At 46.2% G+C, this 27,931-nt stretch overlaps 1 protein-coding gene across 1 annotated transcript in view; it reads right to left on the bottom strand.

Moving 5' to 3' along the window:
• The window catches only part of POLR3B (RNA polymerase III subunit B), a 345,554-nt gene that overhangs the window by 213,434 nt on the left and 104,189 nt on the right, over positions 1 to 27,931 (bottom strand). The window lies entirely within an intron of this gene.

The following is a 27,931-nucleotide window of genomic DNA, read 5'->3' as shown; positions in this document are numbered from 1 at the left end:
GGCTTTGCAACCGCTCAGCATATTTGTATGTAGTGATCACATTTTCGTGCCTACAAATCCACAGCTGCAAGTGTATTAGTGTACATCCGAGTTAGGCCCAAGGTTCCCTACCAACAAAATATTTGTCCATGACAGATTGTCAAACAATCGAAGGACACTGTATGTGACTGCCACTATTCAGCAAGGTTCTAAGACACAGGAGTGCTGCTGATGTTCTTAGTCCAGAGTATCGAAGGAACATGGAGAGGATGACATTTCTAATAACATGGATACACAAAGGGATGAGAATGGAGATTTTATTCAACCAATGAAAACTGTAATAGAGTTAAGATCTCCTTAAAAACAAAACTCCATTACTCTGACGCTAGTTTGCCTGACGTCTCAGTTGTCAATAGAAATTGTTGTGCCAAGCCAACAGAATGTCTTTGAGAAGAAGCCACATGAATGAGGTCAGTCTACCTTATTATGCTGAAATAAAACTGTCCCCCTCTCAATCTAAGGGGGAAAGAAATGTAGGGTAGGATCAGGGATTCTTAGGTCTGGAGAAGAAGGAAAAGTTCCTTTAAAGGATCAGGAAGGCAGACACCGCACCCCTTTTATGGAGAAGCTGGTGATGGTAATGATGAAAGAAGAATATTTATTTAATAAATGATTGATTGTAATTTACAAAACCTAGGAAGTAGTGTACGGCTTTCAGGCCAATAGGCTCTGGGTAGTTCAACAGAATAGATTTGATTTAAAAGCCACATTTTCATATGTAGGCCAAGCATTGAACATGCGACTGTTACAAGCCTTTATCAAGACACTGAAGGCCTGGTTTTACCAGACAGTGGGAGAATAAATCAAAATATCATTAAGACAATTGTAAGTTGACAAACAGTCCAAGAAAACCTATAATGAAATGTTGTACTAACACAGGGATGTAAAATAGCATGACAAAGTTAATTATTTTAGATACTGTGTTTCAAAAGTGGCCTTCTACTCATCGTCTTCTTCAATGCTTATGCTCCTCGCAAATTGAATTTTGAGAATTTCAAAGCTTCTAATATATGGGTGGAAAAATATTCCAGCCCTGTGTGGCTCCTACACATGGTCTTTAGGTAACCCTTTTCCTCAACAAAGAAAAACCCACCACTGGCAGAGGGTATACACAACCCTGATAGTAAACTGATGGCTATGCATCTTCAGAAGCAGCAGATATATATTATTTATTATTATTATTATTATTATTATTATTATTATTGTTGTTGACTAATAAGGCGCAGCATTGCTCCACAGTACCAAATAGTATGAAAGATTCAAAACGAATAGAAGATTACAGTTTGCAAAAAAACAAACAAAAAGGAAACAATCAAAACTAATTACACCAATGAGAATGACCATAAAACTAGAATTTGCCGTGAACACCAATCCACAACAAAGAAATGTCTTTAAAGCCGCCAAATATGCATATTCTGAGTTTTTATAATGAAATGTAAGATTTGCTCCTTATGCAAACCAAAAAATTGCAAAGAGGGGGGCAGCTTTAAGGGCAAACATGGCCCTCAAGGCACCCTAACGGTCCACATTTTATGTATATCCATGGCTCAGCACAGATGGTTAAATTAAACTGACTGAGGTACTAATTAAGTCACTTGTGGCCAAGCATGGATATACTTAAAACCTGGACCGTTAGGGTGTCTTGAGAACTGCATATGAGAACCACAGCCCTAAACAAAGTATTGTGAAAATAACTCAGCAGCGGTGACCCCTACAGGATATTCATAGTTTAGATTAGTTTTCCAAACTCCGTCATTACAGTCCAGGTTTTAAGGATATCCATGCTGTGCACAGGTGACTTAATTAGTACCTCAGTCAATTTGATTTAACCATTTGGATTCAAGCATGAATAGCCTTAAAACCTGGACTGTAATTAAGTCGTTTGGGAAATCATTGGTTTAGATTATTTTGATCGTGAAAACTACAGTGTGGTCAGTAGTATGAACCAGTGAGGACCAGTAAGTAGCCACCAGGTTACATGTTATAAAACAGATGGATCTGGCTTTAATGTCATATTCAGCACAGCAATACTGTAAACCACAACCGTATATATATTCTTGTGAGAACGTCTCAGCTGAAATGAATGCATGGAGTAGTTATACCTGCACCACAGTGCACTGCAGCTGTAATTTACTCTGAGAAATGCGCCAAACAGTGGACACTCCAAACTGGAACCTAGACAACACCAGCTCTTTGAAGGGAGTTGTGTGAAATGCTACTCGCGCTACTCTGTTCAAGCAAAATGATGCCAGGTTTGTGATGCTTATAAAGTCGTAGGCAGAAGAGTGCATAAGACACATCCCCTCTTCATCACCAAACATGGAGAGGCTGCAGTGTGTTGCACTTTATTTAAGAATAGTCTTACCATAATATCCCTTTAAACAGGGACGCTCATGAATTACACAGGTTCTGTGGCTGAGTAAAACCAAGTGAAATACTGGCTTGAAGTCAGTAAGTCGCAGAACCAATGTAATTTAGGAGTGTCCCAGTTTAAAGGGATAGTATGGTAAGCCTATGTAAGAGTCTATGTAAATCACAATAAACCGGAAACCAGCACTGGCTAATCCACATCTATATGGAAGGGGTAGTCAGACACAGGATAACAGGGCGGTGTGGGGTGTGTGAAGGAGAAGGTATGGATACAGAGAACTGGGTTTTGAAAGAAAGTTTGAAGATTAGGAGAGAGGAGGAAAGCCTGATAAGGAGAGGAATTGAGTTCCAGTGGTGGTATCTACAGTGCATCCGGAAAGTATTCATAGCGCTGCACTTTTTCCACATTTTACAGCCTTATTCCAAACTGGAATACATTTATTTTTCCCACAGTACACCATGACAACGTGAAAAAAGTTTTGAGATTTTTGCAAATTAAATATAAAAAAAATGGGATTTTAAAACCTACCGGTAATCCCTTTCTCGTAGTCCATAAGGGATACTTGGGTGAACTTAGTACGATGGGGTATAGAAGGGGTCCAAAGGAGCCGGTGCACTTAAAATTTCTTCAACTGGGTGTGCTGGCTCATCCCCTCTATGCCCCTCCCACAGGAAGTTAAGCAAAATAGTGGCCAAAGGAGAAAGGACGTACTGGAGAGAAGGAACACAACAACGAGTGGTGAGATTCATACACCAGCACACCATAACATAAAACAACCAGCAAACGGCTGGAACAAACAGCAACAGCTGAACAGGTAACTTTTTAGAAAAGAAAAGAACCTGCAGACAAGTCAACGCACTGAGGCGGGCGCCCAGTATCCCTTATGGGCTACGAGAAAGGGATTTACCGGTAGGTATTAAAATCCTGTTTTCTCTGGCATCCATAAGGGATACTGGGGTTAACTTAGTACGATGGGGACATCCCAAAGCATCCAGAACGGGTGAGAACGTGCAGAGACATCTGCAAAACCACCTGCCCAAACTGGGTATCCTCTTTGGCCAGGGTATCAAACTTGTAGAACTTCACAAAGGTCTTCTTTCCCAACCAGGTAGCAGCTCGGCATAATTGTAAGGCCGACACTCCACGGCAACCGCCCAGGAAGACCCCACTGATCTTGTAGAGTGGGCCTGAAGTAGAGCATTGAAGAGCGCCCGAAGTTCCAGAATGTTGATAGAAAGTAGGGCTTCGTGGGCTGACCACCTGTCCTGGAACTGAGCCCCTTGGGTAACAGCTCCCCATCCCCTCAGAATCTCACCTGTCGTGAGGAGGATCCAATCCGGGATGCTGAAACTTCGACCTTCCAGTAGGTTGGAGGACTGTAGCCACCACAGGAGGGAAATTCTGGCTTGAGGCGACAGGCGTATTATCCGGTGCATCTGAAGATGTGATACGGACCATTTTCTCAGGAGATCCAACTGAAACGTTCTGGCATGGAACCGTCCATACTGAATCGCCTCATATGAGGCTACCATCTTCCCCAACAATTTTATGCAAAGATGGAGGGATATACTTGTAGGCCGGAGGATCATTCGGACCATCTCCTGTAGCGTTCTCACTTTGTTCTCTGGGAGGAAGACTTTTTGGGCCGCCGTATCCAGTAACATTCCCAGGAACAGGAGGTGCTGTGTTGGCTCTAGTCGGGACTTCTGGAAATTAAGGATCCACCCATGTCACAACAGAAGATGGATAGTGCGGTCTATATGGAGCAATAACAGCTCCCTGGATCTCGCCTTTATCAAAAGATTGTCAAGATAAGGAACCATATTGACCCCCTGGACCCGGAGTTGGAACATCATCTCCGCCATCACCTTCATGAAGACCCTCGGAGCTGTGGACAGGCCGAAGGGTAACGCCTGAAACTGATAGTGATCGTTCAAACCTCAGAAAAGCTTGGTGAGGGGGCCAAATCGGGATGTGGAGATAAGCATCATTTATATCCAGAGACACCATGAGCTCCCGTTCTTCCAGGCCCGCAATTACCGCCCACAGGGACTCCATCTTGAACTTGAAAACCTTGAGGTAAGGGTTCAGGGATTTGAGATTCAGAATGGGTTTTATCGGTCCGTCTGGTTTCGGTACCCCGAACAGGTTGGAATAATAACCTTTTCTTTGTTGCAACAGTGGTACTGGAACAATGACCTGGGACTGGACTAATTTGAGGATAGTTTGTTGTAGCGTAACTCTGGTATGCTCCAAAACTGGTAAGCCTGATTTGAAAAATTGTTGGGGAGGAGCGCTGTCAGACTCCAGCTTGTAACCCTGGGAAATTAGTTCCTTTAGCCAGGTATCATGGCAAGAGTCTGCCCAGATGTAGCTGAAGTGACGTAGACAAGATCCCACCGCGAGATCCCCCCGGGGTGGGGAGGCACAGTCATGCTGAAGCTTTCGTGGAAGCTGCACTGGTGTTTGGGTACTGGGAAATAGCTGTAGCAGCTGGTTTTCTAATCTTACCTCTGGAGCCTCGCGCCGCATTGGAGGTACCTCTGGCTCTAGACCTGAATCTAGAGGTCCGAAAGGAATGAGTAGACGGCCCCGGGTAGGTATGCCTAGCCGGAGGGGCCCTAGAGGGAAGAAACATGGATTTCCCCGCAGTGACCTTAGAAATCCATGTATCTAACTCAACCCCAAAAAGCCATTCCCCTGAAAAAGGGAGACTCTCCACACTGCGCTTGGAATCTGCGTTGGCAATCCACTGACGCAACCACAAGGTTCTGCGTGCCGACACTGCAATGGTAGTAGATCTAGCATTAATAGAACCTATTTCCTTGAGAGAGTCACACAGTATTCTTGCAGTGTCCTGAATGTGTTTAATTAGGGAAACCGTAGTGACATGGGGCATGCCCCCCGCAAAGCCCTTGTGATACGCCAGCCGCTGTGTAAATAGATTTTGGCGTTGTTTCTATTTTCCTATCCCCAGGATCCTTGAGCTGAAAAGACCCAGGGGCCGATGACACAGCCTTCTTAGAGAGGCGGGAGACAGAGACATCAACAGCTGGCGGTTCTTCCCAATATCTTCTACACTCTGGTGTGAATGGGAAAGAATGTAAAAACCTCCTTGTAACCTGATGTCTTTTATCAGGATTTTTCCAGGCTTGTTTAAAAACCTCATCTAATTCTGGAGAATCAGGGAAAGTGATGTTAACTTTTTTCTGCCCAAGAAAAAATGACTGCGTTGAAGCAGCCTCTTCTAAAGGGACTTTCAGTACATTAAAGAATTAAGGTTCAAAAAGGGATGAGATTGCCTAAAGCATCGGTCTTCAACCTGCGGCCCTCCAGCTGCTGTGGAACTACACATCCCAGTATGACCTGCCACAGTTTTGCTATTAAAGCATGCTAAAACTGAGGCAGGGCATGCTGGGATGTGTAGTTCCACAGCAGCTGGAGGGCCACAGGTTGAAGACCCATGGCCTAAAGGATAAAAAAAAGGGGCAGACTAGATGGGCCAAGTGGTTCTTATCTGCCATCAAATTCTATGTTTCTATCTCTGATAGCAAGATTAGGGGTTCAATACCCTCTGCAGGAGTGGAATCTTCTATATCAGGTTCCAACTCCTTCCCCTCTTCCAGAATATCCTCATCTGCTAGAGTAGCAGGCAGCCCACGCTTAAGTGGCCCTGAACTATGGAGGGAAGGATGTCTCATCAGCCTTTGCTGCAAGGTCCTCAACCGCCTGTTGCAGTTGTAGTGTTGCTTGCTTATTTGCATCAAGCTGGGATGACATGTCAGCCATCATAGTCTTAATGGCACCGAACCAAGAAGGCTCCTGACCCTCCCCCCCCCAGTCTTCACACTGCCCCCCCCAGCTTGTAGTAACAACTGCAAACTGAAATATATCTACCAGTAACCCGGATTGTGTATCTTTTTAAAGACACTATATTGTGTGCAATAGCAGCTCTCCCCCTGCTAGTACACCCCTGTACCAGTTTCCAGTGTCTCCCGGGTCTCTGGAAGAGCTGCACGTCCTTGCTGCTGCTTATGCAGAAGAAGGCGCCAAAATGCCACAGGTCCCGCTCTGAACAAGCTCCAGCCCCTACAAATGGCACCAGAGCCGCTGACAATATTTATACTGACAATGTCTCCCACAGTGTACAAATCTCACAGACTAGCTAGTTTGCACAATTACTGCCAGTTCTGCGCAGGGGGGCTGGAGCGGGTCCCCACCGTGGAGAGTCCCGTCCACCGCCGCGTTGCACTGCACCAAGGACTGGGGGACCCCCCTAGTGGGGGCCCCGGTTTGTACTCCCCACTCTTCTCACCTTCAGGCAGCGTTAGGGGTGTACAGCGTGCTGCGATTGCGACCGCCAAGGCGCAGTGTCCCACGGAACAGCCTCTCCGGACGGTGGACCTGCAGCGGTGAAGTGGCTCTGACACCTTACAGAGGCCGGTAAACACCCCCCCCCCCCACCCCACCCCCTAACTCCCACGGTGCCGGTATACTGTTGACCAGACAGTATACCTAAAACAACAAAGTTTAAAACAAAACTGAAGAAAATTTCTCTGGAGCTCCCAAAGTGTGCATCCTCTCCTGAGGGCACTTATTTCTAAACTGCCAGTGGGAGGGGGCCTAGAGGGGAGGAGCCAGCACACCCAGTGGAAGAAATATAAAGTGCACCGGCTCTTTTGGACCCAATCTATACCCCATCATACTAAGTTCACTGCAGTATCCCTTATGGATGTTAGAGAAATGAAGAAATCACATGTACAGAAGTATTCACAGCCTTTGCTCAATACTTTGTTGATGCACCTTTGGCAGCAATTACAGCCTTAAGTCTTTTTGAAAATGATGCCACAAGCTTGGCACACCTATCTTTGGGCAGTTTCGCCCATTCCTCTTTGCAGCACCTCTCAAGCTCCATCAGGCTGGATGGGAAGAGTCGGTGCACAGCCATTTTCAGATCTCTCCAGAGATGTTCAATCGAATTCAAGTCTGGGCTCTGGCTGGGCCACTCAAGGACATTCAACGTTGTCCTGAAGCCACTCCTTTGAAATCTTGGCTGTGTGGGTTGTTGTCCTGCTGAAAGATGAACCGTCGCCCCAGTCTGAGGTCAAGCGTGCTCTGGAACAGATTTCATCCAGGATGTCTATGTACATTGCTGCATTCATCTTTCCCTCTATCCTGACTAGTCTCCCAGTTCCTGCTGCTGAGAAACATCCCCACAGCATGATGCTGCCACTACCATGCTTCACTGGCCTGGTAATGAGCAGTGCCTGGTTTCCTCCAAACAGGACGCCTGGCATTCACGCCAAAGAGTTCAATCTTTGTCTCATCAGACCAGAGAATTTTGTTTCTCATGGTTTGAGAGTCCTTCAGGTGCATTTTGGCAAACTCCAGGCAGGCTGCCATGTGCTTTTTACTAAGAAGGAGTGGCTTCCGTCTGGCCACTCTACCATACAGGACTGATTGGTGGATTGCTGCAGAGATGGTTGTCCTTCTGGAAGATTCTCCTCTCTCCACACAGGAATGCTGTAGCTATGACAAGAGTGACAATCGGGTTCTTGGTCACCTCCCCGACTAGGACCCTTCTCCCCTGATCGCTCAGTTTAGACGGCCGTCCAGCTCTAGGAAGAGTCCTGGTGGGTCTGAACTTCTTCCATTTACAGATGATGGAGGCCACTGTGCTCATTGGGACCTTCAAAGCAGCAGATATTTTTCTGTACCCTTCCCCAGATGTGTGCCTCGAGACAATACTGTCTCGGAGGTCTACAGACAATTCCTTTGACTTAATTTGCAAAAATCTCAAAATCACTTTTTTCACTTTGTCATTATGGGGTATTGTGTGTAGAATTTAGAGGGAAAAACTGAATGTATTCCATTTTGGAATAAGGCTGTAACATAACAAAATGTGGAAAAAGTGAAGAGCTGTGAATACTTTCCGGATGCACTGTAAATACCACCACTGGAACTCGATTCCTCTCCATATCAGGCTATCTTGATAAGAGCTCAAGCCATGTTCATGAGAATGCAACCTATCAGAAACCAGTGACATCATTGCGACACTCAAAAGTGGGTGACAAGTAGGACAAATAAAAATGTTTATTTTACTTTTAGCTCATCAGAAAATAATATGATTTGTGTGACTGAATTCAGAAGTAGAGTAATGGGCCCTACACACTGATAGATCCCCAGCCGAACTGCCCAACGGCGGATACGGCCAACGGGCGACCCGGCGGCGGGGGGGTGGGGGCGCAGTGACGGGGGAGTGAAGTTTCTTCACTCCCCCCGTCACCCGGCTCCATAGCAGTGCAGGAAAATATGGATGATCTCGTCCATATTGGCCTGCATGCACAAGCGATTGGGCACCAGCGATGAACGAGCGATGGGCCGCGCATCGTTCATCGCTGGTGCCTCCACACTGAAAGATATGAATGGTGTCTCGTTCATTAATGAACGAGATCGTTCATATCTTTCACTCATATCGCCAGTGTGTAGGGCCCGTAAGAAAAAAATAAACAGACAGAATAAAGCATGCAGTCCGAAAGGAGCCATTAGCCAGGAACAATAAATAGAGCAAGGGCAATAACTTCATAGGTGCAATAGCTACATAAACATCTGTTTGTATAACTTATGCTCAAGCTTGTCAACCCAGCGGCCTCTATTATGTCCCCCATGTTAGACAATTCCTCAACAATCATTTTTAAGGAGTTATCATGGAAATGGAATCACCATAGCTACAAGCAAGAGGGGTGATACCACAAGCAAATATCCTTTGAATGTCAACACAACAATGTCAACATTTATGTCGACACTGACAGAATGTCGACCGGTGATTTTAGCGTTTGGGTTAGTCTGTGGTTAGATTTAGCAGATAAGCCAATGGAAAAACGCATTGTCGACATGCAGACTGTTGACATTTTGTCAACGCCGACATTACGTTGGTGTCGACATGCAGTCCATGTTAACTTTCTAAATGTCGACTTTTTATACCGCCCCCGATCCCTAGCGAACTGAACTCCACTATATATAAGGGGGCTTCATTTTAATAAAAGGAACACACAGAGACGCTTTCCATTATATTGGTCAGGCAGACCTAAAATAATATTATTTTTCTACATATATATGTATAGGGACAACTATGCTAATTGTTAGATGTGTTGAATTGCTATATGTTCCCTAAACTGTACTAACACATTGCTGAATTGTCAGAACGGTAGGTAATTCAGTCACACAATCCATCCATTAAAAACAGATTTTAAAAATTCTGGCTTGCAAGAACGCCCCTGGAGCAATACGCTGACCTCTCTGGTAATGCAAGTGTTAACACCCAGCCTGTTCTCTCATTCATGTTAGTCAGAGACTTCACAGTTTGCATGGCAGCAATAACCCAAGTTTGGAAGAAAAAAAAAATCAGAAAGAAAGAATTTAAGCTGCTGCAACAGTTTCACCAATTAGCTTAATGTCAGAGAATTCTAATTAGGCGCCTTGAGATTGCTATTTAGCGCTAAAGCTTTTAGAGTGCCAAATTCTCCTTTTCACACAAACCAGTTGCAAAATTAAAGACATTAGGCTGCCTTAATTACATTATCAGAACAGCTGGGATTAGGCAATCTCTGAAGTCAATGCGGGATTCTTTTGTCACAAGGTAGAAATCCCTTGCCGTGCAAGGTGGTAGATTTCGGGGCCTGCTGCATATCTCCTTCTCACAAAGCAAGCTGCATTAGACACAAGAAAATACGGCAAAACAAAGGAGACGGGCGTAATGCTTCACAAATAATAAACATGTTAGAGAGGGGGGAGACGGTAGGTGAAAAGATTAAGTCTCAAATCGGTAGGTTTTGCTAACACCTCCGTTGGCGAGGGGCCTACCCCAATCCTCTAGTGACAAAAAAGGAGACTAAATCGCTACGTTAAATATAAAAAAAAAAAAAAAAAACACATGAAAAAAAACAAACAAACATGTTTGGCTCATGAATCCACATCTGTTATCTAAAGCTGGAGCGCATTTCAAACTCCGGTTATCCCATGGGGTGTGAAATTAGCAGTAAAATCATATCGGTTTGTTTTCTTTCTTTTCTTTTAATGCACAATACGGTCTTATGCCGGCATTGTTAACGGAGCAGACTTTTCCAGAGATCTGAACCCATTGTGAAAATTTCATTTCTCTTTTGTGTGCGTCTTCTTTTTTTTCTTTCAAGCAGACAATATACATTCTGCTGGCTCTGATCGTTACAGAGGTCAGCCATAACATTCACCGAAAATAAAGTCCAGTTCTGCAAGTTTCGTAATGCACGGAAGTTTACTGAACTATTTCTAACTGCTGCTAATTACTAGATGGTGGAAGAAGGATGGTGTAAATAAATGTGAGGAAAGACAATTTTTACATATGTACAGTAAATATCACTGTTCTAATAGACCGCAAACTACAACAACAAAAAGAGAGAGAGAGAGAGAGAGAGAGAGAGAGAGAGAGAGTGTGAGAGTGAGAGTGTGTAGAATAAGGGGGAAAGTCAATCAGCGGCGATAATTTCCCGCTTGCTAATTGATACCCCAGGGCTATTCAATTAGCCCCAAAGTGAACCCACCAGCAGCACTTATCGGGAATTTGTTTTACGCGTCTGAACACGACATGAAAAATATTCTCTGATTACTAAGGGGTTGACAGGTGTCAAGACCCTGTTAACACACAAACCCATAACTTTTCACAGATTCTATGTGTTAACGCCCATTAACACGTTAACAGGTGTTAAAAAGGGGTTCGGGTAAAAAAGGGACTGGAATTGAATAGCTTCAGACTATACAGCCCGAGGCTATCATCCTTTTTCAGAACTGTTAATTTAACAGAGCTTATTGAATTAGACACTAAGGGCCTAATTCTGAGTTGATCGCAGAATCAAATTTGTTAGCAGTTGGGCAAAACCATGTGCACTGCAGGAGGGGCAGATATAACATGTGCAGAGAGAGTTAGATTTGGGTGGGGCGTGTTCAAACTGAAATCTAAATTGCAGTGTAAAAATAAAGCAGCCAGTATTTACCCTGCACAGAAACAAAATAACCCACCCAAATCTAACTCTCTCTGCAAATGTTATATCTGCCACACCTGCAGTGCACATGGTTTTGCCCAACTGCTAACAAACTTGCTGCTGCGATCAATTTAGAATTACCCTCTAAATCTGGACAATGGCCCTCATTCAAATGTGGACGCAGTACTGGATCTTCCTCAGCACCAATGGGCAGCTTGTGGCACTTATGGAGACCTGCAAGCCACCATTCGCAGTGGCCAGGAAATCTCTGTGTAACGATGGAGATCCCTGGCCTCTTCCCTCCCACTTAACAGCAGTGAAACATACAAGCGGCATAAGCAACGACAAACAGTAAATTGGGGTGAGGTCCAGTGATCTAGGTGACAAAGATGTCTGAAAGTAGCGGCTGATACCCATTCTTAATTATTATAATTATTTTTCAGTAAGGACTAAAGGTTCTACTGACGTACTTGCTGTCCAAATGTATTTACATTTCGATGCTTAGTACTCACTCTAGAGTGCTCCAAGTAGGGCTACTATAATTTTAACAGCTCTTACACCACAGATGTTCATGTTTCTTCACATGTGTTTTGGGGTTAGGTCAAAAAGAATAAAAAAAAAAAAAAGGGAATCTAAGAGAAAATACAATGCTTTTGAGGGCCACAGTGGAAAATAGCAGGTTCTGGGCTTCTTTCTACAGATGTATTTACAGTTTGCCTAAACCAAATGCCACAGAATCCAAAATGGAACATAGCCCTCTAAAATGTAAAATGACCTCAACACCTAAACAGATTATTGTTATATGGACATATCTTATTCAGGAACTTATTACAATATTTTAAATAACATCTATGGGGTCAATCCAATTAGCTGTGATGATCTTGCGGGAGCAAGTAATCGCGGCAGCGAAAGCACTTTACATCAGACCATTAGGGTCCAAGCAATTTTGAGCAAATTCAGGCTGCAAGATCGGGTGCCGTTGCTGGCGTTTAAACGATGCGGCAATGGCACTTCGCACATAATTGGATTGAACCCTATGCACACCAGACTGCCTTTGAAGAACACTACAGTACAGTGACGTGCTAGAAGGTAAATGGCTGCGGAGGCACTGGCTAGTATCAGAGCCAGATTACCACACACATACAGGAATAAGAGTTTTAATATAGGTATTTTACAAAGATGTAGCAGTATATTCTGCTGGAAATTTGACTATAAAAATGGTTAGAATAACAGAAAAAAGATATTTAAAAAATATTTTTTTGTATTTTTCTTATCATTTTTATTGCCAAAACTCTGAAGTACTGTACACTGGAGTATGACAGGAGAGGCAATGCCTCACCTACCTCACCTGACTGCACGTCACTGTTACAGTAAGAATTTAGGGGTAAACTTAATACCCTCCATCATAGGGGAGAAGCAGTAGCAGCACATGACAGCTGCGGTGTGGGCACAGTGGCATATCGGTTCTGCTTTCTAACAGATAGCATGCCGATAAGCGTGGGCAATGTATGAACGGTCAGCATCGCTGACCATTCCGACATCTGCAGCTGTCGATTTCGACAGCTGGAGGTGGTGATGCCCATTCACCACAGCAGGGACAGAGCTGTCCCTGGCTGTGGCGGGAGCCGCCCCCGTGCACGCGTAGCAGAGCCGGCCAGGAAGGAGATATAGCGCGTCAGCTCTAAGCTGATACGCTGTACGCTCAGGGGGACATCGCCGGAGGGGGGAGTTTTCACTCCCCCTCTTCGGCAGACAATATGTTTATATATCTTGTCAATGTCCCTTCCTGCTTTTCCTCGGTAATGAGGTAAAGCAGGAAGTGTTACAGCGGCACAATCCGTGCCGATATAGACGTTATGGTAAGAACTTACCGTTGATAACGTCATTTCTCCTATGTCCACAGGTATCCACAGGATAACATTGAGATATGCCGGAGCGGCAGCAGAAATGGCACCAAACAGTCACGAGCTTTCTGGCCTCCCAGGATGCATCGGGGCTTCTCCATATAATCCCGCCCACTGACTCAGTCAAATCAGTTATTTCCACAGCAATTTAGGCAGGAGCATCAGGTAGAAATCTATTCAGGAGATAAGAACACACATGCACACCCTTCCATGCAAGAGGGAAGTGGTTTAGTGATTGTAAAGATCCTCAAATCAGGTGCGTCAGGGTGGGACTCCTGTGGATACCTGTGGACATAGGAGAAATCACGTTATCAACGGTAAGTTCTTACCATAACGTCTATTTCTCTGGCTGGGTCCACAGGTTATCCACAGGATAACATTGGGATTCCCAAAGCCAGTTTTAGTGGTGGGGACGATCCTGATTTGACAGGAGAACCTTTCACCCGAATTCAGCGTCATGAGAGGCAAAAGTATCCATGGCATAATGTCTAATGAAAGTGTTAATGGAAGACCATGTGGCTGCCTTACAAAATCTGTTCTGCTGAAGCACCATGTTGTGCTGCCCAAGAAGGACCTACCTTACGTGTAGAGTGAGCAGAGACATTAGCCAGAGTAGGGAGATCAGCACGAGATTAAGCTTCTGAAATTACCATTCGGAGCCATCTTGCCAGCGTCTGTTTACTAGGAGGCCATCCTCTTCTATGAAATCCGTAGACGATGAAGAGAGAATCTGTTTTTCTGATGGCACTAGTACGATCTACGTACATTCTTAACGCTTGGACCACGTCCAGCGACGCTTCTCCCGCAGAAAGTCCTGATACTTGAAAAGCTGGGACTACAATCTCCTCGTTAAGGTGAAACTTTGAAACCACCTTCGGAAGATAACCAGATCTAGTTCTGAGAACTGCCTTATCTGGAAAAAAATATTAGAAAAGGAGACTTACACGACAGTGCTCCTAAATCTGACACACTTCTAGCTGACGCCATTGCCAGTAGAAAGAGCACTTTAGCCGTCAACCATTTAAGATCTGCTCTCTTAAGTGGGTCAAACTGAGGTCCCTGAAGGATTTTAAGAACTAGATTCAAATCCCAGGGAGCTGCAGGAGGAACAAACGAAGGTTGAATGTGTAAAACTCCCTGAAAGAAAGTATGCACATCCTGTAAGTCAGCAATCTTTCTCTGAAACCATACAGTTAAGGCTGATACTTGAACTCTCAAGGAAGCTACTTTCAACCCCTTATCCAATCCTGCTTGAAAGAAATCCAAAATCCTAGATACTTTAAAAGAGCTTGGATTCAAACTTTTTTTACTACACCAATGAATATAGGCTTGCCATATTCGATGATAAATACGAGCTGAAGAAGGCTTTCTTGCTCTAAGCATAGTTTGAATTACTTGTTTTGAAAATCCTCTAGCTTCTAGGATAGAGGTCTCAATAGCCACGCCGTCAAAGACAGACGATCCAGATGGCTGTGATAACAAGGACCCTGCATTAGTAGATCTGGACGTTGAGGGAGCAGTATTGGAGCTTCCACAGACATTAGTAGATCTGTGTACCAATGCCTTCTGTGCCAAGCTGGAGCTATTAGAATTATGGCTCCCTTTTCTTGCTTTATTTTTCTCACTACCCTGGGTAACAGGAAGATTGGAGGAAACAGATATGCCAGATGAAACTTCCAATTCACTGACAGTGCGTCTACAAGGATCGCTCCAGGATCCTTTGTTCTTGATCTGTATAATGGAACTTTGTTGTTTGGACGAGATGCCATGAGATCCATCTCTGGCAGACCCAATCTGTTTACTATGGTCTGAAACATTTCTGGATGTACTGCCCATTCGGTTTCCTGAATGGTGTGTCGACTGAGAAAAACTGCTTCCCAGTTCGGTACTCCTGGAACAAACCCTGCTGATGATGTTGGAGGATGGAGCTCTGCCCACCTTAGTGAGTGAGTTACTTCCTCCACCAGTCTTTTGCTGTGAGTTCCTCTCTGATAATTGAGGTACGCTACTGCTGTTGCATTGTCTGAGCGGATTTAGACTGGACTTCCTTGCAAACTGTCCTTTGCCTGAACTAGAGTCATATATATATGGCCCTTATTTCCAACAGATTTATTTGCAGGCGACTTTCCTTTATGGTCCATTTTACCTGGAACCAAAGGCTTTCGAGCACCGCTCCCCAGCCCTGAAGACTGGCATCTGTTGTCAGGACTTGCCATTCCTTTATCCAAAAGGGTCTCCCCTTGTTTAACTGGTTTGTCTGTAGCCACCAAGCTAGAGACCTTTTTACGTTTACCGGGAGGTTTATCATCTGTGGTTTTTTTTTATTATTATTGTCTGATAATTTCCGTTCCATTTGGTCAGAATAAGGTGATGTAGAAGCCTGGAGTGGAATTGTGCATATTTCACCATGTCGAAGGTTGACACGATCAGACCCAACAGTTGCATTGCTGCATAGACTGACATTGTCTGACTGTGCAAGGACTCCTGAGACATTACCTGCACCTTGGATATCTTTTTCTCTGGTAAGAAAAATCTCTGTAGACCTGAGTCCAATATGGCCCCCAAATGAACCATCCGTTGTGACGGATTCAGAGACGACCTTTCCCAGTTTATGAGCCACCCGTTTCTTTGTAGACAAACTACTGTCTGTTGAAGATGGCTCAAAAGTAATTCCTGCGATTGTGCTAGGATAAAAAGATCGTCCAGGTATGGAAAAATTCTTATCCCCTGCTTGCGGAGATAAGCTGCCATAACCACCATAATTTTGGTAAACACCCTGGGTGCTGTTGCTTGCCCGAGGGGCAAAGCTTGGAACTGAAAATGTTGCTGGAGGATAGCAAACCTGAGGTAACATTGATGCGACCATGCTATGGGCACATGTAGGTAAGCACCCTGTATATTTAGAGATACCATATAATCTCCCGGTTCCATGGCCAAAACTATGGAGCGTAATATCTCCATGTGGAACCCTGGAACCCAAATGTATTTGCTTAACATTCTGAGATTGAGCATTGGTCGGAACGACCCATTTGGTTTCTGAATCAAGAAAAGATTGGAGTAAAAACCCTGTCCCCGTTGTGTCGGGGTACTGGAACAATTACACCAGACTGAAGCAATTTCTGAACTGCTTCTTGCAAGGCCCTGGCTTTCGATTCTATTCAAGACGGGCTGGTGGAAAAAAACTTCTGAGGAGGCTGCCTCCTGAAGGGGAAACCATAACCGAGAGATACCACCTTCTGCCCCCAAGCATCGGTCGTTGACTGCTGCCCTATGTGTGCAAGCTGAAGGAGTCGGCCCCCAACCCTGGAATCCTCCCTCCCTCAGACTGATGGCTTCTGTTCTGGCTTGGAAGCTGGCCTTCTACTAGCCCATTGCTTCCTACCCCTGGCTGATTTATTGAACTGGGGTTGTTTAGACTCCTCTTTCGCTTTTGCTTTGCCATCGAAATGGCCGAAATTTTGCACCCCTAGTCTTAGGGTTATAACTAGCCGGAAAACTGACTTTTTTGGATTCAGCTTCCGATTCTAGAATATCTGTCAATTGTTTTCCAAACAAAATATCACCAGTGAAAAGCAACGCTTCAAAAGCTTTCTTGGATTCTGCATCCGCTTTCCAAGTGCGTAGCCAAACTGCTCAACGAGCGGCTACTGTCAAGGCTGATGCTTTAGAAGCAATCGTACCCATATCAATTGCTGCTTCTTCAAATATTGCGCAGCTTGTCTTATACGGCCTAGTTAAGACCCCTGCTCCCTGGTAGGAGGGGAGAGGCCATTCTCTAGTTCCTCCCCCATTCTACCATTGCCCTTACCATCCAGGCTAAAGCCATAGCATGCCTTGTCACTGCTCCTGAGAGAGAAAATATACATTTTTTTTTTTTTTTAAAGAAATGATCTATTCTTCTATCTGTGACATCATTTAGTGAAGTAGACGGCAATGGTCAAAATAAGATTTTAAACCTACCGGTAAATCTATTTCTCCTAGTCCATAGAGGATGCTGGGTACTCCGTAAGGACCATGGGGTATAGACGGGCTCCGCAGGAGATAGGGCACCTAAAAAGAACTTTGACTATGGGTGTGCACTGGCTCCTCCCTCTATGCCCCTCCTCCAGACCTCAGTTAGAGAACTGTGCCCAGAGGAGATGGACAATACAAGGCAGGATTTAGAAATCCAAGGGCAAGATTCATACCAGCCCACACCAAGCATACCACGTAACCTGGATCATACAAAACCAGTTAACCGTATGAACAATAACAGCAACGGTCCAAGACCGATGTCAACTGTAACATAACTCTTATTTAAGCAACAACTATATACAAGTCTTGCAGAGTTTCCGCACTGGGACGGGCGCCCAGTGCGGAAACTCTACGGACTAGGAAACTCTACGGACTAGGAGAAATAGATTTACCGGTAGGTTTAAAATCTTATTTTCTCTTACGTCCTAGAGGATGCTGGGGACTCCGTAAGGACCATGGGGTTTATACCAAAGCATCCAATCGGGCGGGAGAGTGCGTATGACTCTGCAGCACCGACTGAGCAAACGCTAGGTCCTCATCAGCCAGGGTATCAAACTTGTAGAATTTAGCAAAAGTGTTTGACCCCGACCAAGTCGCTGCTCGGCAAAGTTGTAATACCGAGACGCCTCGGGCAGCCGCCCAAGAAGAGCCCACCTTCCTAGTGGAATGGGCCTTAACCGAATTTGGTACCGGCAATCCAGCCGTAGAATGAGCCTGCTGAATCGTATTACAGATCCAGCGAGCAATAGTCTGCTTCGAAGCAGGTACGCCAATCTTATTGGCAGCATACTGGACAAACAGAGCCTCTGTTTTCCTAATTCTAGCCATCCTGGCTACATAAATCTTTAAGGCCCTGACTACGTCCAGGGATCTGGAATCCTCCAGGTCACTTGTAGCCACAGGCACCACAATAGGTTGATTCACATGGAATGAAGAAACCACCTTAGGCAAAAATTGCGGACGTGTCCTCAATTCAGCTCGATCCACATGAAAAATCAAGTAGGCGCTTTTGTGTGACAAAGCCGCCAATTCTGACACTCGCCTTGCTGATGCCAAGGCCAACAACATGACCACCTTCCAAGTAAGAAATTTCAACTCAACCTTGTTAAGCGGTTCAAACCAGTGTGATTTTAGGAACTGCAACACCACGTTGAGGTCCCACGGTGCCACTGGAGGCACAAAAGGAGGCTGGATGTGCAGCACTCCCTTTACAAACGTCTGGATTTCTGGAAGAGAAGCCAATTCCTTCTGAAAGAAAATCGAGAGGGACGAAATCTGTACCTTAACAGTGCCTAATTTCAGGCCCATATCCACTCCTGTCTGTAGGAAGTGGAGAAAACGACCCAGATGAAAATCTTCCGTAGGTGCATTCTTGGTTTCACACCAAAACACATACTTTCGCCAGATACGATGATAATGCTTAACCGTCACCTCCTTCCTAGCCTTTATTAAAGTAGGGATGACCTCTTCCGGAATCCCCTTTTTCGCTAGGATGCCGTCAAACGTAACCGCGGTAAGTCTTGAAATACACAGGGCCCCTGTTGCAACAGGTCTCCCCTCAGAGGAAGAGGCCAGGGATCTCCTGTGAGCATCTCTTGTAGATCCGAGTACCAGGCCCTTCGAGGCCAGTCTGGGACAACGAGTATCGTCTGTACTCTTCTTTGCCTTATGATCCTCAATACTTTTGTGATGAGAGGAAGAGGAGGAAACACGTAGACCGATTTGAACACCCACGGTGTTATTAGAGCGTCTACAGCCACTGCCTGAGGGTCCCGAGACCTCGCACAATACCTCCGAAGTTTTTTGTTGAGGCGTGACGCCATCATGTCTATTTGAGGAGTTCCCCAAAGACGTGTTATGTCTGCAAAGACTTCTCGATGAAGTCCCCACTCTCTTGGATGGAGATCGTGTCTGCTGAGGAAGTCTGCTTCCCAGTTGTCCACTCCCGGAATGAAGACAGCCGACAGAGCGCTTACATGATTTTCCGCCCAGCGAAGAATCCTGGTGGCTTCCGCCATCGCGACTCTGCTTCTTGTCCCGCCTTGGCGGTTCACATGAGCCACTGCTGTGACATTGCCTGATTGAATCAGAACCGGTAGGTTTCGAAGAAGACTCTCCGCTTGTCGAAGGCCGTTGTAAATGGCCCTGAGTTACAACACACTGATGTGTAGACAGGACTCCTGGTCTGACCAAAGTCCCTGAAATTTTTTTCCTTGTGTGACCGCTCCCCATCCTCGGAGGCTCGCGTCCGTGGTAACCAGGATCCAATCCTGAATTCCGAACCTGCGACCCTCCAGCAGGTGAGCACTTTGCAACCACCACAGGAGAGACACTCTGGCTCCTGGGGACAGAGTTATTTTCCGATGTAAGTGCAGATGGGACCCGGACCACTTGTCCAGAAGGTCCCATTGAAAAGTCCTTGCATGGAACCTTCCGAAGGGAATGGCCTCGTAGGCCGCCACCATTTTTCCCAGAACTCGAGTGCATTGGTGAACTGACACCCTTTTCGGTTTTAGCAGGTCTCTGACCATGTTCTGGATGTCCTGGGCTTTCTCTATTGGGAGGAAGACCTTCATTTGTTCCGTATCCAGTATCATACCTAGGAACAGTAGTTGAGTTGTCGGAATCAACTGTGACTTCGGTAGATTTTAGAATCCAACTGTGTTGCTGGAGCACTCTCAGAGAGAGCGCCACACTGCTCAGCAATTTCTCTCTTGATCTCGCTTTTATCAGGAGATCGTCCAAGTATGGGATAATTGTGACTCCATGCTTGCGCAGGACCACCATCATTTCCGCCATTATCTTGGTGAAAATCCTCGGGGGCCGTGGAAAGTCCAAACGGCAACGTCTGAAATTGGTAATGACAATCCTGTACAGCGAATCTCAGGTATTCCTGATGGGGGGCATATATGGGGACATGAAGGTACGCATCCTTTATGTCCAGAGACACCATAAACTCCCCCTCCTCCATGTTGGCTATTATCGCTCTGAGTGATTCCATTTTGAATTTGAATCTTTTTATGTACAGGTTTAGGGATTTCAGATTCAAAATAGGTCTGACCGAACCGTCCGGTTTCGGGACCACAAATAGGGTTGAGTAGTAACCTCTTCCTTGCTGGTGCAGGGGAACCTTGATTATCACTTGCTGTATACACAGCGTTTGAATTGCAGCTAACACTACATCCCTTTCCGATGTGGAAGCTGGTAGGGCCGATTTGAAAAATCGGCGCGGGGGCACATCCTCGAATTTCAGTCTGTAACCCTGGGCAACTATTTCCAACACCCAGGGATTCAGGTCTGATCTGACCCAGGCCTGACTGAAAAGTCGAAGACGTGCCCCCACTGGTGCGGACTCCCTCAGGGGAGCCCCAGCGTCATGCTGTGGGTTTTGGAGCAGCCGGGAAAGACTTTTGCCCTGGGCACCTGCCGAAGCAGGTGCTCTTTTGCCTCTGCCCTTACCTCTGGCAAGGAAAGAGGATCCCCGACCTCTTCTGGACTTGTGCGACCGAAAGGACTGCATCTGATAGGGTGGTACTTTCTTTTGCTGTTGGGGAATATATGGTAAAAAATTTGATTTACCTGCTGTAGCTGTGGAAACCAGGTCCGTCAGCCCATCCCTAAACAATACATCTCCCTTATAGGGTAGTACTTCCATATGTTTTTTGGATCCGCATCACCCGTCCATTGGCGAGTCCATAAGGATCTTCTCACCGAGATAGACATGGCATTGGCCCTAGAAGCTAGCAATCCAATGTCCCTTTGAGCATCCCTCATAAATAAGACTGCGTCTTTTATATGGGCTAGAGTTAAGAATATAGTATCCTTATCCATATTATCAAAGTGATCTGTCAGCTCATCTGTCCAAGCTGCAATTGCGCTACACACCCATGCCGATGCAATTGTCGGTCTTAGCACAGCACCCGTATGAGAATAAATACACTTTAAGGTAGTTTCTTGCCTGCGATCTGCAGGGTCCTTAAGGGCCGCTGTGTCAGGAGAAGGTAGCGCCACTTTATTGGACAAGCGCGTCAGGGCCTTGTCCACAGTGGGGGGTGATTCCCAAATCTCCCTGTCCTGTTTAGGGAAGGGGTATGCCATATAAATTCTTTTGGGGATCTGCGGTCTCTTTTCCGGAGTCTCCCAAGCTTTTCCAAAGAATTCATTTAATTCATGAGATGTGGGAAATTAATAATCTGTTTCTTTCCCTTAAACATGTGTACCCTTGTGTTGGGGACCGAGGGTTCATCCTCAATATGCAACACATCCCTTATTGCCACAATCATAAACTGAATGGTTTTAGTCACCCTAGGGTGCAATTTTACTTCGTCATAGTCGACACTGGAATCAGAATCCGTGTCGGTAGTAGTGGCTTGTGTTAAGGGACGCTTTTGAGACCCCGACGGGCCCTGTGAGTCGGTCCAATCCGAGGATTGACCCCCTGATGTCCCCCCTAATTCAGCCTTATCAAGCCATTTATGTAAAGATGCCACACTTGCATTCAACATATGCCACATGTCCATCCAATCCTGAGTCGGCACAACCGACGGGAACACACCACTCATTTGCTCCACCTCCTCCTTGGAGAAGCCTTCCGCCTCAGACATGTCGACACACACGTACCGACACCCCACACACACAGGGATTAACCTATAAGGGGACAAAACCCCAACCAGGCCCTTAGGAGAGACAGAGAGAGAGTATGCCAGAACACACCCAGCGCTTAAAAACACTGGAATATATATGACCAGATAGCGCTTTTTAAATAGATAATAACCTTAATTCCCACTCACTGCGTCGCCAAAGTGCCCCCCTCCTCTTTTTTCCAGCCTGTGAAGTTCAGCAGGGGAGAGATCAGGGAGCCAGCGTATCCTCATGCAGTTTCTGTGGAGAAAATGGCGCTGGTTAGTGCTGAGGATCAAGCCCCGCCCACCCGACGGCGGGCTTCGGTCCCAGTAATTATATATAAAAAATGGCGCGGGATTTTAGGATTTACTGTCCCACAGCCTAATCCTGCTTTATATTGCCAAAAAATAAGGAAACTTGCTGCCCAGGGCGCCAAAATTAACAATTCATACTAACAAGTAGAAGGAATTTTAGTACTGTATAACCCTTTCGCAGTAGAGTGGGATACAGGGAGACTCACCACACTTCCATTATCACTCAATACGCTCGAAAGACGCTGAGTGGATTCAGACGCTACTAGTGTACACTGCCGCTCTGATAACTGATGAGAGACACAGATGCTCACTAACGGACACAGCCACTCAGTGAACGATAAGTGTATGCACACGCTACAGTCTGCGATTCGGTCTAGGCGGCAACTCTAGTGTACACAACTGCAGCGTCTAAGCTGCGACCGAGTACCCTCATGGTAGCGTCTGAGACAGAAGTGAGGTCATTAGTTCATTGACGGGAGACGCGAGGAAACTGGTCATGAACTTGGGGGAGGGGCGACCAGGAGAGCGTCTAACTCCCCCTGTTGACTTAAACTCTAAGGACCATGGCCTCAACCTAGTCCTGGCGCCTATGACCCCTAAAGCATTGCGCTGTTGCACTTAAGAGTGGCGGCGCATCAACCACTGTTTGTAGTCTCCTCCAATATAGTGAAGCAGTTTCCGGAACCCCCTAGTAAGAGGAAACCTATGACTAACCTTCTCCCCATGCTCCGGCCACAGCCTGCTAACGTCTGCTGGATCTGCTAGAATCATCCGACACAGACGCCCACCGAGACAGCACTGTACCGCGAAGGTAAGCGTTGTTGCGACTCGGTGGAGAGTTGTTGGAGCGACTCTTTCTAGCATGCATTTAAGACGCTGTTAATAAAAGTCACTCAAAAAAACATAGTAACATGCTATTAACTGCAGCCCTGTGACCATGGTCCGGCTCCTGCCGCACCAAACAAAAAACTGATTTGACTGAGTCAGTGGGCGGGATTATATGGAGAAGCCCCGATGCATCCTGGGAGGCCAGAAAACTCGTGACTGTTTGGTGCCATTTCCGCTGTCGCTCCGGCATATCCCAATGTTATCCTGTGGACCGAGCCGGAGAAATAATACATTTACCCATTGAGAACCTAAAGTGGCTAAAAACAGAATAATGACTAATAACGTAGAAACACAGAATTGTGACTAACAAAGCGTACCTCTGAAGAATTTCATAATATTCAAAAAGATTGAGTCTGAATTGGGGGTTGTTTTAATAAATTTTTAATACACCGGCCATGTGGATTGGTATAATTATATATGTAATGTGTGGTTATTAAATGTTGTATGTTTATATCTTTAACTGATCTGGACAGCGCTTCATTTATCTTTTTAGTTATTGCTTTATCTCTTGAGGTTACAGTGACCTCATAGTGGAGCTGCAGTTTCAGTTTGGTTATAAAAAATAAGAATTTACTTACCGATAATTCTATTTCTCGTAGTCCGTAGTGGATGCTGGGGACTCCGTCAGGACCATGGGGAATAGCGGCTCCGCAGGAGACAGGGCACAAAAATAAAGCTTTAGGATTAGGTGGTGTGTACTGGCTCCTCCCCCTATGACCCTCCTCCAAGCCTCAGTTAGGATACTGTGCCCGGACGAGCGTACACAATAAGGAAGGATATTGAATCCCGGGTAAGACTCATACCAGCCACACCAATCACACCGTATAACTTGTGATCTGAACCCAGTTAACAGTATGACAAACGTAGGAGCCTCTGAACAGACGGCTCACAACAATAACAACCCGAATTTGTTTGTAACAATAACTATGTACAAGTATTGCAGACAATCCGCACTTGGGATGGGCGCCCAGCATCCACTACGGACTACGAGAAATAGAATTATCGGTAAGTAAATTCTTATTTTCTCTAACGTCCTAAGTGGATGCTGGGGACTCCGTCAGGACCATGGGGATTATACCAAAGCTCCCAAACGGGCGGGAGAGTGCGGATGACTCTGCAGCTCCGAATGAGAGATCTCAAGGTCCTCCTCAGCCAGGGTATCAAATTTGTAGAATTTTGCAAACGTGTTTGCCCCTGACCAAGTAGCAGCTCGGCAGAGTTGTAATGCCGAGACCCCCCGGGCAGCCGCCCAGGATGAGCCCACTTTCCTTGTGGAATGGGCCTTGACAGATATAGGTTGTGGCAAGCCTGCCACAGAATGTGCAAGTTGAATTGTGCTACAAATCCAACGAGCAATCGTCTGCTTAGAAGCAGGTGCACCCATCTTGTTGGGTGCATACAATATAAACAGTGAGTCAGACTTTCTGACTCCCGCCGTTCTTGAAATATATATTTTCAATGCCCGGACCACGTCCAACAACTTGGAATCCTCCAAATCGTTAGTAGCCGCAGGCACCACAATAGGCTGGTTCAGGTGAAACGCTGACACCACCTTAGGAAGAAAATGAGGACGCGTCCGCAGTTCTGCCCTGTCCGTATGGAAAATCAGATATGGGCTCTTATATGATAAAGCCGCCAATTCTGATACTCTCCTGGCTGAAGCCAGGGCCAGTAGCATGGTTACTTTCCATGTAAGATACTTCAACTCCACCGATTTGAGCGGCTCAAACCAATGGGATTTGAGAAAATCCAAGACTACATTAAGATCCCACGGTGCCACTGGGGGCACAACCGGGGGCTGTATATGTAGTACTCCTTTTACAAAAGTCTGGACTTCAGTAACTGAAGCCAATTCTTTCTGGAAGAAAATCGACAGGGCCGAAATTTGAACCTTAATGGACCCCAATTTGAGGCCCATAGACAATCCTGTTTGCAGGAAATGTAGGAATCGACCCAGTTGAAATTCCTCCGTGGGGGCCTTCCTGGCCTCACACCACGCAACATATTTCCTCCAATTGCGGTGATAATGTTGTGCAGTCACCTCCTTCCTGGCTTTTACCAGTGTAGGAATGACCTCTTCCGGAATGCCTTTTTCCCTTAGAATTCGGCGTTCAACCGCCATGCCGTCAAACGCAGCCGCGGTAAGTCTTGGAATAGACACGGTCCCTGCTGAAGCAGGTCCCGTCTTAGAGGTAGAGGCCACGGATCCTCCGTGAGCATCTCTTGAAGTTCCGGGTACCAAGTTCTTCTTGGCCAATCCGGAGCCACTAGTATCGTTCTTACTCCCTTTTGCCGTATAATTCTCCGTACTTTTGGTATGAGAGGCAGAGGAGGGAACACATACACTGACTGGAACACCCACGGTGTTACCAGAGCGTCCACAGCTATTGCCTGAGGGTCTCTTGACCTGGCGCAATACCTGTCCAGTTTTTTGTTGAGGCGGGACGCCATCATATCCACCTTTGGTTTTTCCCAACGGTTCACAATCATGTGGAAGACTTCTGGATGAAGTCCCCACTCTCCCGGGTGTAGATCGTGTCTGCTGAGGAAGTCTGCTTCCCAGTTGTCCACTCCCGGAATGAATACTGCTGACAGTGCTATCACATGATCTTCCGCCCAGCGAAGAATCCTTGCAGCTTCTGCCATTGCTGTCCTGCTTCTTGTGCCGCCCTGTCTGTTTACGTGGGCGACTGCCGTGATGTTGTCCGACTGGATCAACACCGGCTGACCCTGAAGCAGGGGTTTTGCCAGGCTTAGAGCATTGTAAATCGCTCTTAGCTCCAGTATATTTATGTGAAGAGACATCTCCAGGCTTGACCATACTCCCTGGAAGTTTCTTCCCTGTGTGACCGCTCCCCAGCCTCTCAGACTGGCATCAGTGGTCACCAGGACCCAGTCCTGTATGCCGAATCTGCGGCCCTCTAACAGATGAGCACTCTGCAACCACCACAGAAGAGACACCCTTGTCCGTGGCGATAAGGTTATCCGCTGATGCATCTGCAGATGTGATCCGGACCATTTGTCCAGCAGATCCCACTGAAAAGTTCGTGCGTGGAATCTGCCGAATGGAATCGCTTCGTAAGAAGCCACCATCTTTCCCAGGACTCTTGTGCATTGATGCACAGACACTTTCCCTGGTTTTAGGAGGTTCCTGACAAGTTCGGATAACTCCCTGGCTTTCTCCTCCGGAAGAAACACCTTTTTCTGAACCGTGTCCAGAATCATTCCCAGGAACAGCAGACGTGTCGTCGGGGTCAACTGAGATTTTGGAAAATTCAGAATCCACCCGTGTTGTTGCAGCACTAGTCGGGTTAGTGCTACTCCGTCCTCCAGCTGTTCTCTGGACCTTGCCCTTATCAGGAGATCGTCCAAGTAAGGGATAATTAATACGCCTCTTCTTCGCAGAAGAATCATCATTTCGGCCATTACCTTGGTAAAGACCCGAGGTGCCGTGGACAATCCAAACGGCAGCGTCTGAAACTGATAATGACAGTTTTGCACCACGAACCTGAGGTACCCTTGATGTGAAGGGCAAATTGGGACATGCAGGTAAGCATCCTTTATGTCCAGGGACACCATAAAGTCCCCTTCTTCCAGATTCGCTATCACTGCTCTGAGTGACTCCATCTTGAACTTGAATTTTTGTATGTACAGGTTCAAAGATTTCAGATTTAGAATAGGTCTTACCGAGCCGTCCGGCTTCGGTACCACAAATAGCGTGGAGTAATACCCCTTTCCCTGTTGTAGGAGGGGTACCTTGACTATCACCTGCTGAGAAAACAGCTTGTGAATGGCTTCCAATACCGTCGCCCTGTCTGAGGGAGACGTTGGCAAAGCAGACTTTAGGAACCTGCGAGGGGGAGACTTCTCGAATTCCAACCTGTAATCCTGAGATACTACCTGCAGGATCCAGGGGTCCACCTGTGAGCAAGCCCACTGTGCGCTGAAATTCTTGAGTCGACCCCCCACCGCTCCTGAGTCCGCTTGTAAGGCCCCAGCGTCATGCTGAGGGCTTTGCAGAACCCGGAGAGGGCTTCTGTTCCTGGGCAGGGGCTGCTTGCTGCCCTCTCTTACCCCTTCCTCTGCCCCGAGGCAGATATGACTGTCCTTTTGTCCGCTTGTTCTTATAGGACCGAAAGGACTGCGGCTGAAAAGACGGTGTCTTTTTCTGTTGGGAGGGGGTCTGAGGTAAAAAGGTGGATTTTCCGGCAGTTGCCGTGGCCACCAGATCCGATAGACCGACGCCAAATAATTCCTCCCCTTTATACGGCAATACTTCCATATGTCGTTTGGAATCCGCATCACCTGACCACTGTCGCGACCATAAACTCCTTCTGGCAGATATGGACATCGCATTTACTCTCGATGCCAGAGTGCAAATATCTCTCTGAGCATCTCGCATATAAAGGAAAGCATCCTTTAATTGCTCTATAGTCAATAAAATACTGTCCCTATCCAGGGTATCAATATTTTCAGTCAGGGAATCCAACCAGACGACCCCAGCACTGCACATCCAGGCTGAGGCGATGGCTGGTCGCAGTATAACACCAGTATGTGTGTATATACTTTTTAGGGTAGTTTCCAGTCTCCTATCAGCTGGATCCCTGAGGGCGGCCGTATCAGGAGACGGTAACGCCACTTGTTTTGATAAGCGTGTGAGCGCCTTATCCACCCTAGGGGGTGTTTCCCAGCGCGCCCTAACCTCTGGCGGGAAAGGGTATAATGCTAATAACTTTTTTGAAATTAGCACTTTTCTATCTG

This window comes from Pseudophryne corroboree, chromosome 6, assembly GCF_028390025.1.
Source record: "Pseudophryne corroboree isolate aPseCor3 chromosome 6, aPseCor3.hap2, whole genome shotgun sequence".
NCBI classification, from domain to species: Eukaryota; Metazoa; Chordata; class Amphibia; order Anura; family Myobatrachidae; genus Pseudophryne; species Pseudophryne corroboree.
This window is presented reverse-complemented; position numbering and strand designations above follow the sequence as displayed.